Genomic DNA, 19,102 nt, shown 5'->3' with positions numbered 1-19,102 from the left:
CTATAAGAGACCAATTCTAAAATCATGTCAAATTTAACCAAAATTTGCCTACGTTATATTCATTCATTCATTAACCTAAACATACCATTTTATAACCTTAACTTAACACATATGTTTACATATATATATCCAACCAAAATCAATTTATAATATCATTTATTTCCCAAAATAACCAACATAAAACATCCTAGGTACATGCCATTACCAAAAAGAAATATACTTCACCACGTTTTTGAGTTCGGGATTAACTTTGGATGCTGAATCGAGTATTTTGTTCTAAAATAATTTCTATAATGCATGAATAACTTCTAAAAATCCACTAACTTCTAAAATTTCAACATAAATTGTAACAACCCTTACTCGAGTCCGAGGCCGGGACTTGGTACGAGGCATTACCTGACTTAACCGCATGCATACAATCATTTCCAAATTATAAAAACTAGGTCAAAAATTAAAACTTTTCTCTTTTAATCTAAAAGTTCTTAATATGGGCCTATGAGGCCCAAATCACATTTTCGAAATAACCCGAGATTAATCCCAACATCTTTGAAAAATTTGAAAAATGCCACTTGAAGCAGGGCACATGTCTGTATGGAGGGGCAACACGCCTGTGTGGCCATTATGACATGGTCGTGCAAAAGGCCCGTGTGGTTCACACAGCCTAAGCACAAGGGGACATGCCCGTGCCCCGAGCCCATGTGAATTAAATTCCAAATTTGAACTTACAAGAGTTTTCACATGGCCTGACACACCCGTGTCCATGGCCCATGTCCCTCACACAGCCATGACACGCCTGTGTCCTAGCCCGTGTCTAAAAACCTTGACATTCTATTTCTGACGTCAGCAACAATTTAGGGGCACACGGCCAAGGCACACGCCAGTGGCCAGAGGACACAGCTGAGACACATGGTTGTGTCTCTACCCGTGTGTTTACTACCATGCATACTGACTTGCAAATTCGAGGTGCAAGGAACACACGTTCGAATAACACGCCCATGGGGCTGACCGTGTATCACACACGGCGTACCCGTGTGGACGATATAAGGCTATCTACTAAGCCCCTTGCCACCCTGAAACACAATCTATCATACCCAAGTCTATCACAATATGATTTCCCAACCAAGCAACCATAATTAAGGCCTATGTACATTTCGTACATATAGGACCATGCCAACAATTTTCACATTCATGAAAGACTTTCTTTAATTCGTAAAACAACTTTCAGTATTAGCCATTATTCATGGCCTTATACAAAATGAGTCAAGTATTAAATTAAGCTAACACATTTGGCCCCAAAACAATGTGACACTTTAACAAAATCAAAGGATCCTATACATGCCATAATCAAAATAAAAGAACTAACTATACCAATTGCTTCAAAATGATAGTGTGACTGGCTTCTCTAACGTAGGCGATGATCCTTGAGCTACTTTGGCGGCACTATAGGAAAATGGAAAGGAAATGGGGTAAGCATAAAGCTTAGTAAGTTGCATGAAAATAAACATCAACTAATTATCATAGAACAATATGCTCATAACCTTTCATAGCTTGTTCATGAATACCATAAATAGATATAAGCACAACTTACTCATCACCATCCAATACAATTCATACGGCATATATTGAGCCCACATCCCATACATTTCAAATAGGTACTTGTACCAATCACCACATGGTCATAACTTTTCTCATTCAATATAAATCATAAATCTTTCATTAAACCATTTGGAATATCGGATATTCAATAGCCCCGAACATGGGATAAAATGTTGACGCCATGTCCCAGACATGGTCTTACACTGGCTAACACATTAAAGTCGATGCCGTGTCCCAGACAGGTTTTACACTGACTTTCATATATCAAAGCTAATGCCATGTCCCAGACAGGTCTTACACTGGCTCTCATCTATCAGTGTTGATGTCATGTCCTAGACAGGTCTTACACTGATACACAACAAGCTGACACCATGTCCCAGACAGGTCTTACACTAGCTTGTATATCCCGAGGCCGATGCATGTCTCAGACATGTCTTACACTGGCTCTCGTCTCAATGCCGATGCATGTCCCAGACATGTCTTACACTGGCACTCATGATATGGCTGATGCATGTCCCAAACATGTCTTACGTTGGCTCACATACCACCTAATGTCATGGAATGAATATCCAAGTCTATTCCAAATGTTCAACCGGAAATATTTACTACATTAATTTCTCAACATGCATTCTCATATTCACAATCATAACAATTTATGCAATATTAATTCAATCATACATCATAACAATATAGTTGCGTTATTTACATACAACTTACCTCGATATGCAAAACGTGAACGACTATTTCGACTTAGTCCGTTAGCTTAGCTTTTCCCCAGTCTAGGCACAGATTTTGTAAATCTTGATCTAAAATGGAAAAATTTGTTATTTAATCAGCATATCAATCTAGACACTTACAAATTTATATTCTGGGTAAAATGACCATTTTGCCCCTAAACTTTTACAAAATGACTATTTTACCCCTAGGCTCGAAAATCAATTTTTATCAAATTTCCTCATTAACCAAGCTAGCCGAACCTATTTCATGCTTATGGAAACTCATAATTTCACACATTTCACACAAATACCTCCTATTTTACAAACTTTACAAAATGGTCCTATTAGGGGTTTTCATAAAAAATCCTTTCACAAAAGTTATTTATTTAACAACCAAAGTTCATTTTCTTCCATAAAAACTCAGCAAACATCATAAATTCTTTCATAGCAAATCCCTATACTATCAACCATTTTACAAAATAGTCCCCTCAATAGAAAGCTCATGCTACAAGGGTATTAAAAATACAAAAATCATCAACAATGAATATGAAAATCACATACTTTCAAAGGTGATAAGTTGCTGAAATTTCAAGCTTCCAAAAACCCCCATTTTTGGTGAAAATTTCGGTGGAGGAGAAAGGAAAAATGAAAAAGATGATGGCTAGTCACTAGGGTTATATTTTATTATACATTAAGTCACCTACCTCATTGACCATTTGATTTTGTTGTCCCCTATGGCCGGCCATCAACTTCTAAAGGGTCTGTTTGCCCTTTAAAGACCTCCACATTATGATTCATAGTCAATTTACACCTTTAGCTAATAAAATAGGACTTCTGCCCTTTATGCGATTTAGTCCTTTTTTTCACAATTAAGCATGCAATCGCTAAAATTAATTCACCAAAATTTTCATGCACTCACATAATCATACTATGACACTAAAATAATGATAAAAAATAATTTCTCGACCTTAAATTTGTGGTTTTGAAACTTCTATTTCGACTAGGCCCAAAATTGGGCTGTTACATAAATCAAGTAGTATTTTATTCTAGGATTCTAAAAACATCAAAATTACAAGAAAAGTGGCTAAATTGATTTACCAATTAAACTTTGAATCTCAAAATCCTAATTTTCCTTCCTTTCTTTTTCTTTCCTTCTTTTTCCTCTCTGTTTTGTCCTAATTCTATGTTCTTTTCATTTCTTTTATTTTCTTTATTTACTTTATGTTTATTATAGTATTACATTATTATATTATATTATAATAATTACTTAAATAATAAATAAATACATAATAATTACAATTATATGTATATTAGTATTACACATGTGACTAATAACACCATACACTTGTCAAGATTTGGTTTAATTACTTATTTAGTTCCTTAAATTTTCTTTATTCTATAATTCAACTTTTATTCTATTTGCAATCTAGTCCTTACACCTATTTACTCTTAATTTAGACAAATTCACCTAACCAAAACCTAATTAACCACACAACTAACTTCGTAAATATTTTTAATAAATATTTACGAATTCATTATACGAAAACAGAGACCCAAAAAATACACTTTTTGATAACCGTAAATTTCGAATCTTTACATCAATACACTAGAATAATATTTCTTTGACATATATAACACACTATATTATAATATTTCATTTTCACTATCAGAGTACTATTATATTTCACATAACATTTTTGCACATTTTTCAATTTAGTCATTTCCTCGTTATTCTTTCATTTCACCATAACAATTTACTTAGTAAATGGAATTAAATCATTAATTCCATCATTCTTAATTAATTACTTATTTATGCATAACCCAATAGTTAGTAATTAAAAACATGTAAATATTAATGCATCTAATTAAAGATACTAATTAAAACTATTTAATCGAAGTAAAATTCTAGATGTACTTACAACCAAGGTTTTAAAAAAACTTTCTTCTTCTTCTACTCTTTGGTTATCCATTTGCCTTTGTCTCCAACTTCATGATCACTTCAGTTTTTCTTCATTTCCATATCAAAACATACAAGATTTTTTTATCAAAATTATTATCAAATAACATATCTATGTTCTTTAAATAAAATTAACATGAAATCCATGGAAAACATATCACACTTACCTTAATCTCTTATAATTAAACCTTAATTCTTATTTTCTCTCTCCTCCAAGACAACTATGGATGCACTTCTCATGAAACTAAGATAGCTATTGGGCTTCTTTATTGATTTCATCAAATATTCACGGAGAAAATTGGAGGAATTAAGTTTCGAAAGCTTCGAAATGATGAAAAAGGACTAAAATGAATAAAATCTAAAATTTGATTTGTTCATGGAGTAAGTGGCATGTAAGAGAAAAAAGATGAATGCTTGAATGTCATCATCTTTTCTACATAATTCTAAAAAATATTTATTAATTTAAAAATTAAAAATATTAAATATTAAAATATTATCACAAATTATAATTTTACACCGATTTAATCTTCAATCATTAACATGTCATAATTATCTAAATTATAAATTGATCATTTAGTCCATCAACTTTCTCTACAATTCCATTTATGAGTCATACTCTCTTTTGGTAAAATTTCACATCTAGTCTACCCACCTTTTTCCTTCAATTCAATCTAATAATTTCATTTCTTAAATTTCTCACCTTTTCCTCAATACTTTCCACTTTCGTACAATTTAGTCAATACCCTAGATTTATTTCTCACAATACACACGCCTTTTCAATTACCTTTGGTATCTATCTTCTCACTCTACTAACACTAATAATTTCTATTTTATAACTTTCACAAATTCTAACATATTTACTCTTGATTTAACATTGTTCCCAACTCGGAAGATATTGGGGATGTTACATATAAAAATTAAATGCAATGATATATGTATATATATTAGATTTGACGTATAAACAATTTATACTTCCTATTCTTTATTTAAAAAAAGCTAAAGCCACGTTCGGAAAGTCACTTGGTAACCGAATTTGAGTGTAATCACTTGTAATTACACCTTATGTCATGTTTGGAAAACCATTATAATTAGTGAGTCCCACTAAATTGAGTGTAACCGGAGTACCCAATTACCATTTCCAATTATTAAGAGAAGGGTGAAATTACAGTAATTACTTGAGTAATTACAAACAATTACACTAGAATCCAATTACTCAATGACTTTCCAAACATGCCCATACACGATTTAAGTTTTAAAAGTTATTTTTTTAAACAAGTTTTAAAATTTATTTTTATACAATAATAATAGTATTTTAATTTTAGAATATATATTATATTTTTCAAATATAATATATGTTATTTTATTGATCTTATTTACATAATATGAAAATTTTATTGACAAAAGATAATTTCCTATACATTTTGACCTACTAAATAATTAACTAAATTACATAGTATATATTATAAATTATTTATAATAAATTTAACTAAATTACTGTAACACCCCCTAACCCCGAACCGTCGTCGGAACAGAGTTACGAGGTATTACCGGACGTATCAGACAACTTATGAATAATTCACAAATAAAATAACATTCATAGCATAATTTAATTACTAAATCCCTATATCGAACTCTCAAAGTCTAAAACATACATTTAAGTGAAAAGGGATTCGTTTAAATACTCCAAATTTTTATTTTATTTTATTATTTTATTTTTTTATAATTTTCGACAGCATTTCTGCTTATTTTTACATAAAACCCCTTGCAATTAAAACCATATCCATTTCAAACATAACCAATTCAACCAATTTATTTCACACATTTATTTTCTATTCTATTTACTTTCTAATCAACTTAATCAATATAATATTAATTGAAATTTATCATTGTGCTAATTAAATTGAAATGAATAAACTTTTTCATTATAATTCTTAAACTTGCAATACTAGTATTTTAAACCATTTATATTCAAAACATAATAACCTTTATACACATCCTAAGTACATGCCACATTACTAAAAGAAAATATACATCACGAAAAGTTTGCTGAAGTCGGGTCTGGCTTTGGATGCTGGTTCAGTACTTGACTTCTACAACCTGCGCACGGAAACAACCGTACGCTGAGTATGCATATACTCAGTGGTATCACTATAATTCAGTTTATAATTAAATACATTAAATCACGCACATACTTTTACATTACAATTATCATCACTTAATAAACAATTCAATCTTTCATGTTATCATTCAATTATATATATAATTCAAATTTAGTTTTATCAGTAGATTTATTTCATTTATCCCTATTAACTCGACTCGGACTCGGCGGATACACGGATTCCAACCAACACACCAGTACGGCACAATGTGCCTTAACTGTACACAATATCTAATAAGTAATTAGTAATGGTAGCAGTAACAGTAACAGTAACAGTATTCAACACACAAAGTGCTGAATCTGTAACTGTAACGGTAACAGTATTCGACACATAAAGTATCGAATCGGTAACAGTAACAGTAACAGTAACAATAGTCAGCACATAAGTGCCTGATCAGTAAGCCGGCAAAAACCCGTACTCTTCCATATCCTATGGCATGCCAACTATATCCGACTAGCCCGACTAGTTAATAGGGTATTTAAATCATTTTTCAGTATAATTTCCATTTCGATTCAATATTAATTATAATTTATTATTTTGATCAATTTTCACAGTAATATAGTAATTCACTTCATTAGAAATTTTACAGTTCAATGCAATATACGTAACATTATTCAGTAATTTCACAGTTCAATTCGGTATTCAAAACAATATTCAGAATCCAATAATTCAGTTCAGTATCAATCTCAATTTTAATACCCAATCACAAATTTTATTATTTCATTAAATACTTACCTTAAAATACTTACGACATATTCATATTAAATTAAACACATATTAATTATAAAGCTTGAGTTATAGTGATACAAACCAGAATTCTCTTTGGATATAATCCTCGACGATCTTTCCTTTTCCTTTTTGGGCCGATGCTTCAGGCTCGATATTAGCTACGAACAATTAAAATAATTTCACAATTATTAGCAAAACATAATTTAAATGCTGAAATTTTTATCTAACTTTTACTTTAATTCCACTTTAATCTCAACTAAACCTATATATTTTTCTTTCTCAATTCATACATTTTTACTACTCAATTTCTTACCAAACTCACATCTAACTACTTAATTTTTATCATATTTTCATAATTTCGAATTTATTTCAATTCAATCCCTAAAACTCAAAACTTATAGCTTAATTTACAATTTAATCCTTTATTCAATTCTAATCAAAATTTCTATCAAATAATCCCCCAATTCCATCATTTGTTCAACATAAACCCTACTCAAAAATCTATTAACTTTCAAATTTTCAACTTAAATTCAAGAGTATTTCACTCTAAGATTCCAAAAATATCAAATTTATAAGAAAATGACTTGATTAAACTTACCAATTAAACTTCAAGCTTTAAAACCTAAATTTTTCCTTTCTTCTTTCTTTCCTTTTTCTTTCCTGTTCTATTTCGAAATGTTCTGTGTTTCTTCTTTACTTTATTTTATTTCATTTCTTTTATTCTTTTATTTTATTAACTTTATAATAATAATAATAATAATAATAAATATCTTATTTAATAACAAATATATATTACAATTGGACACACATATATTTTACACTTGCCTATTATCATCACCATCTAATTGCCCTTATTTTATTTAGTTTATATAATTTAATATTTTAATATGATAAAAATCTTTTTACTTAAATAAAAAGTAATTAAATAAATATATTACAAATGTATAAATATATGAATTACACTTGTATAATTTAATCACCATACATTTGTCTTTATTTTAATTTATTTTTAATAATAATAATCATAATTTAATAATATAAATTATAATTTAATAGAATAATAATAAATAATAAATATCTATATACTTAAATAAAAAAGTAATTAATAATTAAATTATATATATTTACATAATTAAAATCTAAAAATATCTTAGATTTTAACATGTTTGCCGTTTCGACTTATGCTAAATGGCTTAATTGCCATTTTAGCCCTTTTACTTTCTTTCAATCTATAATTAGACTTTCACTCTTTATTCAATTAATCCTTTTTGCTAATTACTCTAAATTAAGCTAAATTTACTTAATTAAAACCTAATTAGACACACCACTAGGCTCATAAATATTTTTAATAATTATTTTCGAACTTATTTCACTAAGACGGAGGCCCGATAACACATTTTTCTGGTGCCCACGGATTTTGGGTCGTTACATTTCCTCCCCCTTAAAAAAATTTCTTCCTCGAAATTTTACCTGAAAATAAGTGAGGATACTGTGATCTCATAGTTTCCTTCGGTTCCCATGTTGCTTCTTCTACACTATGACTTCTCCACACTACTTTTACTAGAGGGACTCGTTTGTTTCTTAATTCTTTCACTTCTCGAGCTAGTATTTGAACTGGTTCCTCTTCATATGATAAATCTGGTCTAATCTCAATATTTTCAGTAAAGATAATATGAGACGGATCCGATCGATACCTTCGTAACATTGAAACATGAAAAACATCATGAATTTGTTGTAATTCTGGAGGTAAAGCCAATCGGTAAGCAACTGGTCCAACTCTTTCTATAACTTCATATGGTCCGATAAACCGAGAACTTAACTTCCCTTTTCGGCCGAATCTTAATACTTTCTTCCAAGGAGAAACTTTGAGAAACACTTTATCTCCGACTGAATATTCAATGTCCCGACGTTTCAGATCAGCATAAGATTTTTGTCTGTCAAAAGCTGCTTTTAATCTCTGTTGAATCTTTTTGACTGTTTCTTCTGTTTCACGAATCAATTCAGGTCCAATTATCTTCTTTTCATTTAATTCTGTCCAACATACAGGTGATCGACATTTTTTACCATATAGAGCTTCATATGGAGCCATCTGAATACTGGACCAATAACTGTTATTATAAACAAATTCAGCTAACGGCAAGTAACGTTCCCAACCATATTCAAAATCAATAACACAAGCTCGAAGCATGTCTTCCGAAATTTGAATTACTCGCTCAGATTGCCCATCAGTCTGTGGATGAAATGCTGTACTAAAATTAAGTTTAGTACCCAAAGACTCATGTAACTGTTTCCAGAATCTTGATGTAAACCGAGGATCTCGATCAGAAATTATAGAAGTCGGTATACCATGCAACCTTATAATTTCCCGAATATAGACCTCTGTAAGTTTCTGAAGTGACCAATCCATTCTGACAGCTATAAAATTAGCCGATTTTGTGAGTCGATCAACTATTACCTATATAGCATTTTTCTTACTTACAGACAATGGCAATCCTGTAATAAAATCCATCGTAACACGATCCCATTTCCATTCTGGAATAGTAATCGACTGTAATAATCCAGTAGGAACCTGATGCTCTGCTTTCACCCGCTGACAAACCAAGCATTTACTGATATATTCAACTATATCTTTTTTCATCCCTGGCCACCAGTACAATTCTCGTAAATCACGGTACATCTTTGTGCCTCTAGGGTGTAGATCAAATGTACCGTCATGTGCTTCTCGAAGAATTAATTCTTTAATCTCTGAATTGATTGGAATACAAATCCGATCTTGGTATCTCAAACAATCATGCCCATCAATACTAAAATTCCCTGTTGTGTCACTCTGAACCATTTCTTTTTTCTTCATTAGCTTATCATCTTCTAATTGAGCTGACTTGATTCGTTCAAACATCACTGGTTTAATTCTTAATTCAGCCAATAAACCTCCATCATTACTAATACTGAGCTGTGCAAACATCACTCGCAATTCAATTGCTGCCTTCCTACTCAATGCATCAGCTACCCCGTTAGCTTTACCTGGATGATAATCAATAACACAATCATAATCTTTTAGAAGTTCTATCCATCGACGCTGCCTCAAATTCAACTCTTTCTGTGATAGAAGATACTTGAGACTTTTATGATCTGTATAAATGTAACATTTTTCACCGTATAAATAATGTCTCCATATTTTCAAAGTAAAGATCACAGCTGCTAATTCCAGATCATGTGTCGGATAATTACGTTCATGTGGTTTCAATTGCCGAGAAGCATAAGCAATCACTTTCCCATTTTGCATCAGTACACACCCGAGCCCATTTAAAGAAGCATCGCTATACACAATAAAATCTTTTCCTGATTCTGGTAAAGTCAAAACTGGTGCCTCTGTCAGCATCTGCTTCAATTTCATAAAGCTTTCTTGACATTGATCATTCCAGACAAATGGAACATTCTTTTGCAATAATTTTGTCATCGATAAAGCTATTTTTGAAAATCCATTCACAAACCTTCGATAATACCCAGCTAATCCAAGAAAACTACATAGCTCTGACACATTTTTGGGAGTCTTCCACTGGACGATTGCTTCAATCTTCTTTGGTTCCACTCTAATTCCATCTGCTGATACCACATGACCAAGAAATACCACCTCTAATAACCAAAATTCGCATTTAATCAATTTCCCATATAACTATTTCTCTCGTAACATTTGCAAAACAATTCGGAGATGCTGCTCGTGTTCAGATTGGGATTTTGAATATACCAAAATGTCATCAATAAAAACTACCACGAACTGATCCAAGTACGGCTGAAAAATTCGATTCATAAGATCCATAAAAGCAGCTGGGGCATTTGTTAACCCAAATGGCATCACTAAGAACTTGTAATGACCATATCTTATATGAAATGTTGTCTTCGGTACATCACTTTCTTTCACCTTTAACTGATAGTAGCCCGATCTTAAATCAATATTTGAAAATACTGAAGCTCCTTTCAATTGATCAAATAAATCATCAATATGTGGTAATGGATATTTATTTTTGATTGTCACCTTGTTCAATTTTCGATAATCAATACACAATCGCATCGAACCATCGTTCTTTTTAATAAATAACACTGGAGCTCCCCACGGTGAGGTACTAGGTCGTATAAAACCTCGTTCCAGTAAATCTTGCAGTTGTACCTTCAACTCCTTCAATTCAGTAGATGACATACGGTATGGAGGTATCGACACTGGATCTGTACCTGGGTATACTTCAATTGCAAATTCTACTTCTCTATCAGGTGGCAATCCCGGTAACTCTTCAGGGAATACATCTGGAAATTCACATACAGTTTTAATCTGACTACACTGACTTCCGACTGAATCAGAATTAATAGTATATGCCAGATATGTTGTACAACCCTGATGAAGCAACTTATTAACTTTAATCGCTGATATGATTCGAGCTAACCCATTGGTACGAATTCCATTTACCTCAGCACTATCACCATCTTCAGTCTGAACGCTAAATTTCTTTTTATAACAGTCTAAAATTACCCTATGTTCAGCTAACCAGTCCATACCCAGTATAACATCAAAATCCCCAAAAGGCATTATTAATAAATTCACCGGAAAAGTTTTATCATATATCATTAGCGGGCATCTCGGGCACACCTGATTAACTAATATTGTTTGCCCCAATGGACTTGATACTTTTATTGAGACTTTAGACATTTCCGTTTTTAATTTCCCCGACTCTACTAATTTTGAATTAATATATGAGTGTGAAGATCCAGGATCAATCAAAGTATAAATAGGCTCAGAATACAGTAAAAATATACCTGTCACCACATCGTGAGCATTGCCTTCTTCTCGGGTTCTGACTACATAAGCTCTAGCTGGAGCTCTGGCTTCAGATTGCTGTGTAGCTATATCATTGCTTCTACCAACTTCTCTCCTCGAAACAGAACCTCTCCTGGACATTCCTCTACCTCTGGCAGTCGATACTGATCTCTGAGATGTGGCAGGTGTACTACTCTGAGTTCTCGGACAATCTTTAACAAAGTGTTCAGTAGAGCCACAGTGGAAACATCCTCCGGTTTTCTTCCAGCATTCACCAAAATGTCTTTTCCCACAATAATCGCATTCAGGATTTTCACTTTCCTGGGGAGGAGCTTTTACACTACCGGTAGAGATAGTAATCTGTTTTCCTCTACTTCTGTCACCTCTATCAGACCGAAAGCTTGATCTCCAACCACTTCTTGATTCTCTAAATCTCTTCAGTAATGGATTAGAACTGGTAGTTCCCATACGTTTTCCAGTTGATTTACCAATTTCTGATTTTTTATCCAGGCCCAGTACTTGTTCTATCATTTTTGCTCGCTCAACCAGATCAACAAGTCCAGTAATTCTGAGACTTACCAATTGAATCTTGATTTCATCTCGCAGTCCCCGTAGAAATTGTTTACAACTATCAGCCTCAGTTGGAACATATTCTGAAGCATACCTGCTCAATCTAGAGAACTCTCGCTCATAATCCAGTACTGACATATTCCCCTGTTTCAGCACTAAAAACTCTTCCTTTTTCTCTTCGATGTACAATTCCCCAATATACTTTTTCTGAAATTCTTTTTGAAACAAGTCCTAGGTTACCTGATCATCCGGCAAATGTCTAACCACAGATTCCCACCAGAGATACGCTTCTCCTTGTAACAGTGATACAGCACATATCAGACTCTCTCGGGGGGTGCAGTCTAATTGTTGCAAAACTCTTTTTGTTGTTTCCATCCAATTTTCAGCAGCAGACGGATCAACTCCTTTTAATCCCTGAAATTCCGTGGCACCATATTTTCGTAGCTCTTTAATCGGAGCCTGTCTGACAGTAGGTACAGATGTAGTAGCAGGTATAGTTCTCACTATATGCTGTAATGCATCAGCTATATCTCTTAACAGTTGTGAGGCATCTCTTTCTCTTCCTACATTAGGAGGTTGATTATCTAACGGATTCACACTAGGTGTAGCAGATTCAGTTTCTTCAAATTCTTGACTTCCAGTAGACATTTCCTGTTCAACATTATCCATTCTTTCATCTGACATTTTATCTATAAAACAAAATCAAATAAATATATTAGCATCCAAAAACCCGACTCAGTTTCGACTTAAATGTGGCATGTACTTCTAGACTCATTTACGAGCTTGATTTAGCCCAAGAATCGGCTAAACCTTAGCTCTGATACCAACAATTGTAACACCCCCTAACCCCAAATCGTCGCTGGAACAGAGTTACGAGGCATTACCGGACGTATCAGACAACTTATGAATAATTCACAAATAAAATAACATTCATATCATAATTTAAATACTAAATCCCTATATCGAACTCTCAAAGTCTAAAACATACATTTAAGTGAAACGGGATTCGTTTAAATACTCCAAATTTTTATTTTTATTTTTATTTTTTTATTTTTTATAAATTTCGACAGCATTTCTGCTTATTTTTACATAAAACCCCCTGCAATTAAAACCATATCCATTTCAAACATAACCAATTCAACCAATTTATTTCACACATTCATTTTCTATTCTATTTACTTTCTAATCAACTTAATCAATATAATATTAATTTAAATTTATCATTTTGCTAATTAAATTGAAATGAATAAACTTTTTCATTATAATTCTTAAACATGCAATGCTAGTATTTTAAACCATTTATATTCAAAACATAATAACCTTTATACACATCCTAAGTACATGCCACATTACCAAAAGAAAATATACATCACGAAAAGTTTGCTGAAGTTGGGTCTAACTTTGGATGCTAGTTCAGTACTTGACTTCTACAACCTGCGCACGGAAACAACCTTACGCTGAGTATGCATATACTCAATGGTATCACTATAATTCAGTTTATAATTAAATACATTAAATCACACACATACTTTTACATTACAATTATCATCACTTAATGAACAATTCAATCTTTCATGTTATCATTCAATTATATATATATACCATTCTTATTTCTTTATTTCAATTCTCAACTTTCACATAGGACATACCATTCAAATTTAGTTTTATCAGTAGATTTATTTCATTTATCCCTATTAACTTGACTCGGACTCGGCGGATATACGGATTCCAACCAACACACCAGTACGGCACAATGTGCCTTAACGGTACACAATATCTAATAAGTAATCAGTAATGGTAGCAGTAGCAGTAACAGTAACAGTAACAGTATTCAACACACAAAGTGCTGAATCTGTAACAGTAACGGTAATAGTATTCGACACACAAAGTGTCGAATCGGTAACAGTAACAGTAACAGTAACAATAGTCGGCACATAAGTGCCTGATCAGTAAGCCGACAAAAACCCGTACTCTTCCATATCCTATGGCATGCCAACTATATCCGACTAGCCCGACTAGTTAATAGGGTATTTAAATCATTTTTCAGTATAATTTCCATTTCGATTCAATATTAATTATAATTTATTATTTTGATCAATTTTCACAGTAATATAGTAATTCACTTCATTAGAAATTTTACAATTCAATGCAATATACGTAACATTATTCAGTAATTTCACAGTTCAATTCGGTATTCAAAATAATATTCAGAATCCAATAATTCAGTTCAGTATCAATCTCAATTTTAATACCAAATCACAAATTTTATTATTTCATTAAATACTTACCTTAAAATACTTGCCACATATTCATATTAAATTAAACACATATTAATTATAAAGCTTGAGTTATAGTGATACAAACCAGAATTCTCTTCGAATTTAATTCTCGACGATCTTTCCTTTTCCTTTTTGGGCCGATGCTTCAGGCTCGATATTAGCTACGAACAATTAAAATAATTTCACAATTATTAGCAAAACATAATTTAAATGCTGAAATTTTTATCTAACTTTTACTTTAATTCCACTTTAATCCCAACTAAACCTATATATTTTTCTTTCCCAATTCATACATTTTTACTACTCAATTTCTTACCAAACTCACATCTAACTACTTAATTTTTATCATATTTTCATAATTTCGAATTTATTTCAATTTAATCCCTAAAACTCAAAACTTATAGCTTAGTTTACAATTCAATCCTTTATTCAATTCTAATCAAAATTTCTATCAAATAATCCCCCAATTTCATCATTTGTTCAACATAAACCCTACTCAAAAATCTATTAACTTTCAAATTTTCAACTTAAATTCAAGAGTATTTCACTCTAAGATTCCAAAAATATCAAATTTATAAAAAAAGGACTTGATTAAACTTACCAATTAAACTTACCAATTAAACTTCAAGCTTTAAAACCTAAATTTTTCCTTTCTTCTTTCTTTCCTTTTTCTTTCCTGTTCTATTTCGAAATGTTCTCTGTTTCTTCTTTACTTTATTTTATTTCATTTCTTTTATTCTTTTATTTTATTAACTTTATAATAATAATAATAATAATAAATATCTTATTTAATAACAAATATATATTACAATTGGACACACATATATTTTACACTTGCCTATTATCATCACCATCTAATTGCCCTTATTTTATTTAGTTTATATAATTTAATATTTTAATATGATAAAAATCTTTTTACTTAAATAAAAAGTAATTAAATAAATATATTACAAATGTATAAATATATGAATTACACTTGTATAATTTAATCACCATACATTTGTCTTTATTTTAATTTATTTTTAATAATAATAATAATCATAATTTAATAATATAAATTATGATTTAATAGAATAATAATAAATAATAAATATCTATATACTTAAAAAAAGTAATTAATAATTAAATTATTTATATTTACATAATTAAAATCTAAAAATATCTTAGATTTTAACATGTTTGCTGTCTCAACTTATGCTAAATGGCTTGATTACCATTTTAGCCCTTTTTACTTTCTTTTAATCTATAATTAGACTTTCACTATTTATTCAATTTAATTCTTTTTGCTAATTACTCTAAATTAAGCTAAATTTACTTAATTAAAACCTAATTAGACACACCACTAGGCTCATAAATATTTTTAATAATTATTTTTGAACTTATTTCACTAAGACGGAAGCCCGATAACACACTTTTCCGGTGCCCACGGATTTTAGGTCGTTACAATTACATAATATTAATTATTAATTATTTAAAATTGATCAATAAGTAATCATTGATAACAAAAAATATATGCTTAGAGAATTACCCAACAAATACTGATGCTACGGTAATTAGATAAAAATGCATTGAATGTTTTTTTTTCTTATTAATTTTATTAGTAATTGTATTATTGAATACTTTCTTAGACTAATGTATAACCTTAAATTTATACAATCAAACAACATAGGAAATTACAAGGTAATTACATTGTATCAATCAAACATGTCTAGGAAATTAGAATTCCTATAATTATAAGAGGGCATAATTACTACCTTGGTAATTACAAGAGGGTGTAATTACTACTTTCACCTTATTACTCTATAGTGTCCAAACGCATCCTGAATCTTTAGAAATTTTAAATATATATATTTATTTTGTTTTTATTTGATTATCACATTTTTATTTCTATAGTTGTATACTTGTATTTTTCTTTTTTTCTTTTTTACAAATATTCATTTATATATTATATATATTAAGGTAAACTACATTAGAGGTCACCCTAAAATAATGTTGTTCTTATTTTGGTCACTTTAATTTTTTTTTTGTCAATTTAGTCACCGCTGTTAGAAAAATTAGCCAAAATGGTCATCCAGTTGTTAAACATTAACAGATTGTTGACTGGACTTGCAGAAAAGGAAAAAAATATTCTTTAGTCCCTTTGAAAATTACAAAAAAAATAAGCTAATCTCTTAAATCTCTATAAAAAAACTCATTAAATAACATAAAAAATGTTAGGTCTAGCCTCTAATATGCTTATCTAGCCTCTAATATGCTTACTTCACCATCTTCCCCCACTATCTCCTTCGTTTCCTCCTCCTCTGATCTTGACAATAGGGTAAATTTCTTAATTACCCATGTTTACGCATTTATTTATTTTCCAAATAAATAGTTTAGTTGCACTAGTTTTTCAAATGCACCATAATTATCCATGTTTCTCATTTATTTATTTTCCAACCAAAGTCAATGGTGACATCAACAGTGGAGGAAAAGGAATGTATTGAATGACATTTTTTAGGGCGAAAACCATGACAAAATTTTTTTGTTCAGGTGAAAGACAACGGAGCAAAGACGGTGGAAACGTCATAGAGGGTGGAGCTACGGTAAACCATTATATTTTTCTTTGCCTAAGCATAGAAGATTAAAAATTTCGTTGAGCATAAAAGATTAAAAATTTCATGGGTATAGCAACGATGTTAACTAAAAATTTGTAATTTTTAAAGGGACTAAAGAATTCTTTTTCCTTTTGCAGGTCCAATTAGCAATTCATTAAGGTTTTAATGGTTGAATGACCATTTTGGTCAATTTTTCTAACTGTAGTGACTAAATTGGAAAAAAAAAAGAGTTAGAGTTATCAAAATAGGAATGACGCTTTTTTAGGATGACATTTGGTGTAGTTTGCCCTATATATTATACATAATACTAGTTTGCGTACCCATGTGATGTACAAGTTTATTATATTTATTTGTTAAAATATATTAAATCGTTTATTTAAAATATATTTAAAAATTGTAATGGTTGAAAAATAATATGTTTAAAATTAAGTTGAAATAATTTATTTAGCATTGGTTCAAATTTCTTTATAATTTAATATAAATGAATCAATACGTTATAGTTTTTAGGTATAATGATAAATTTAACTCTTATCATTTACATCTTTTGTCAATTTGACCCTTATACTTTTTTTAATCTAAATTGGGCCTTCAACTTTTTAAAAAGTGTCGAACTTGACCATCGACCTTTCCAAAAGAGTCGAATTATTGTTTTTTAATGAAAATACTAACTAAAATGTTAAAATTTTAAACATGATAGGTAACATGGAAATAACATGTGCTTCATGCTAATTTTTATGAATTTTTTTTGTATTTTTTGAATATTTTAAAATAATTTATTAATCTGGAATATAAGATAAATAGTATTATGTCAACATTAAGTATATATGAACTGCCACACGGGTTACCATGCTAACATTGTTAAAAAATTAATGTTTTAGTCGGCATTTCCGTTAAAAAAATGATTTGACTTTTTTTGAAAGGTTAAGGGTCAAATTTAGCTCAAAAAAAGAATAAAAGTCAAATTGACAAAGATGAAAATATCGAGGGCTAAAATTTTCATTATGTATAGTTTTTATGATATATGTGTTGTATGTGAATCATTTAAAAAAACATAAAATATTAATAAATAATAATTATATGAAAAAGAGTTTAGTTTGTAAAAAAAATAAATTAATATACAGAACTTGTAAAAATTAATACCTAAACCACAAGGACCTAATTATAAAAATAAAAACTAAACTTAGGTATTAAATCAAATAATTTAAGACTTCAAATTAGAGATAAAATTGAAGAAATGAAAATTGTGTAGGACTTAAAAACAAAATTAAACTAAATAGAGTTAAAATTTAAATAAGTGATGTGATATTTTAAAATGGAACTACAATAAAATAAAAATAAACTTAAAAAATGAAATTAAATATAGTAATCACCTAAAAAATAAATATATCAAAGAAAAATAGCTTATTTATATAATTCAAAAGGTGAAAATAATCTTATCATGTAATATACTCGTGTTATAAAGGATCAAATAAAAAAAAGTATGATTGTTGATCGAGGTTTAGTTCGGTTGGCATTGACATTGTTACTAGTGTAGGAGAATGTGGGTTTGAGCGTGCTGAGGTGCATTTATCATCCTATTTAAAGGTTTGGATGAGTTATTGAAAGTTCTAAGCATTGTACAAAAAAAATATGGTTACAAAAAAAAAAGAGTCCGCATAATTTCATAATAATAGGGTATTAAGTGTCAGAATGTGA

This window comes from Gossypium hirsutum, chromosome A11, assembly GCF_007990345.1.
Source record: "Gossypium hirsutum isolate 1008001.06 chromosome A11, Gossypium_hirsutum_v2.1, whole genome shotgun sequence".
In the NCBI taxonomy this organism is placed as follows: Eukaryota; Viridiplantae; Streptophyta; class Magnoliopsida; order Malvales; family Malvaceae; genus Gossypium; species Gossypium hirsutum.
This window is presented reverse-complemented; position numbering follows the sequence as displayed.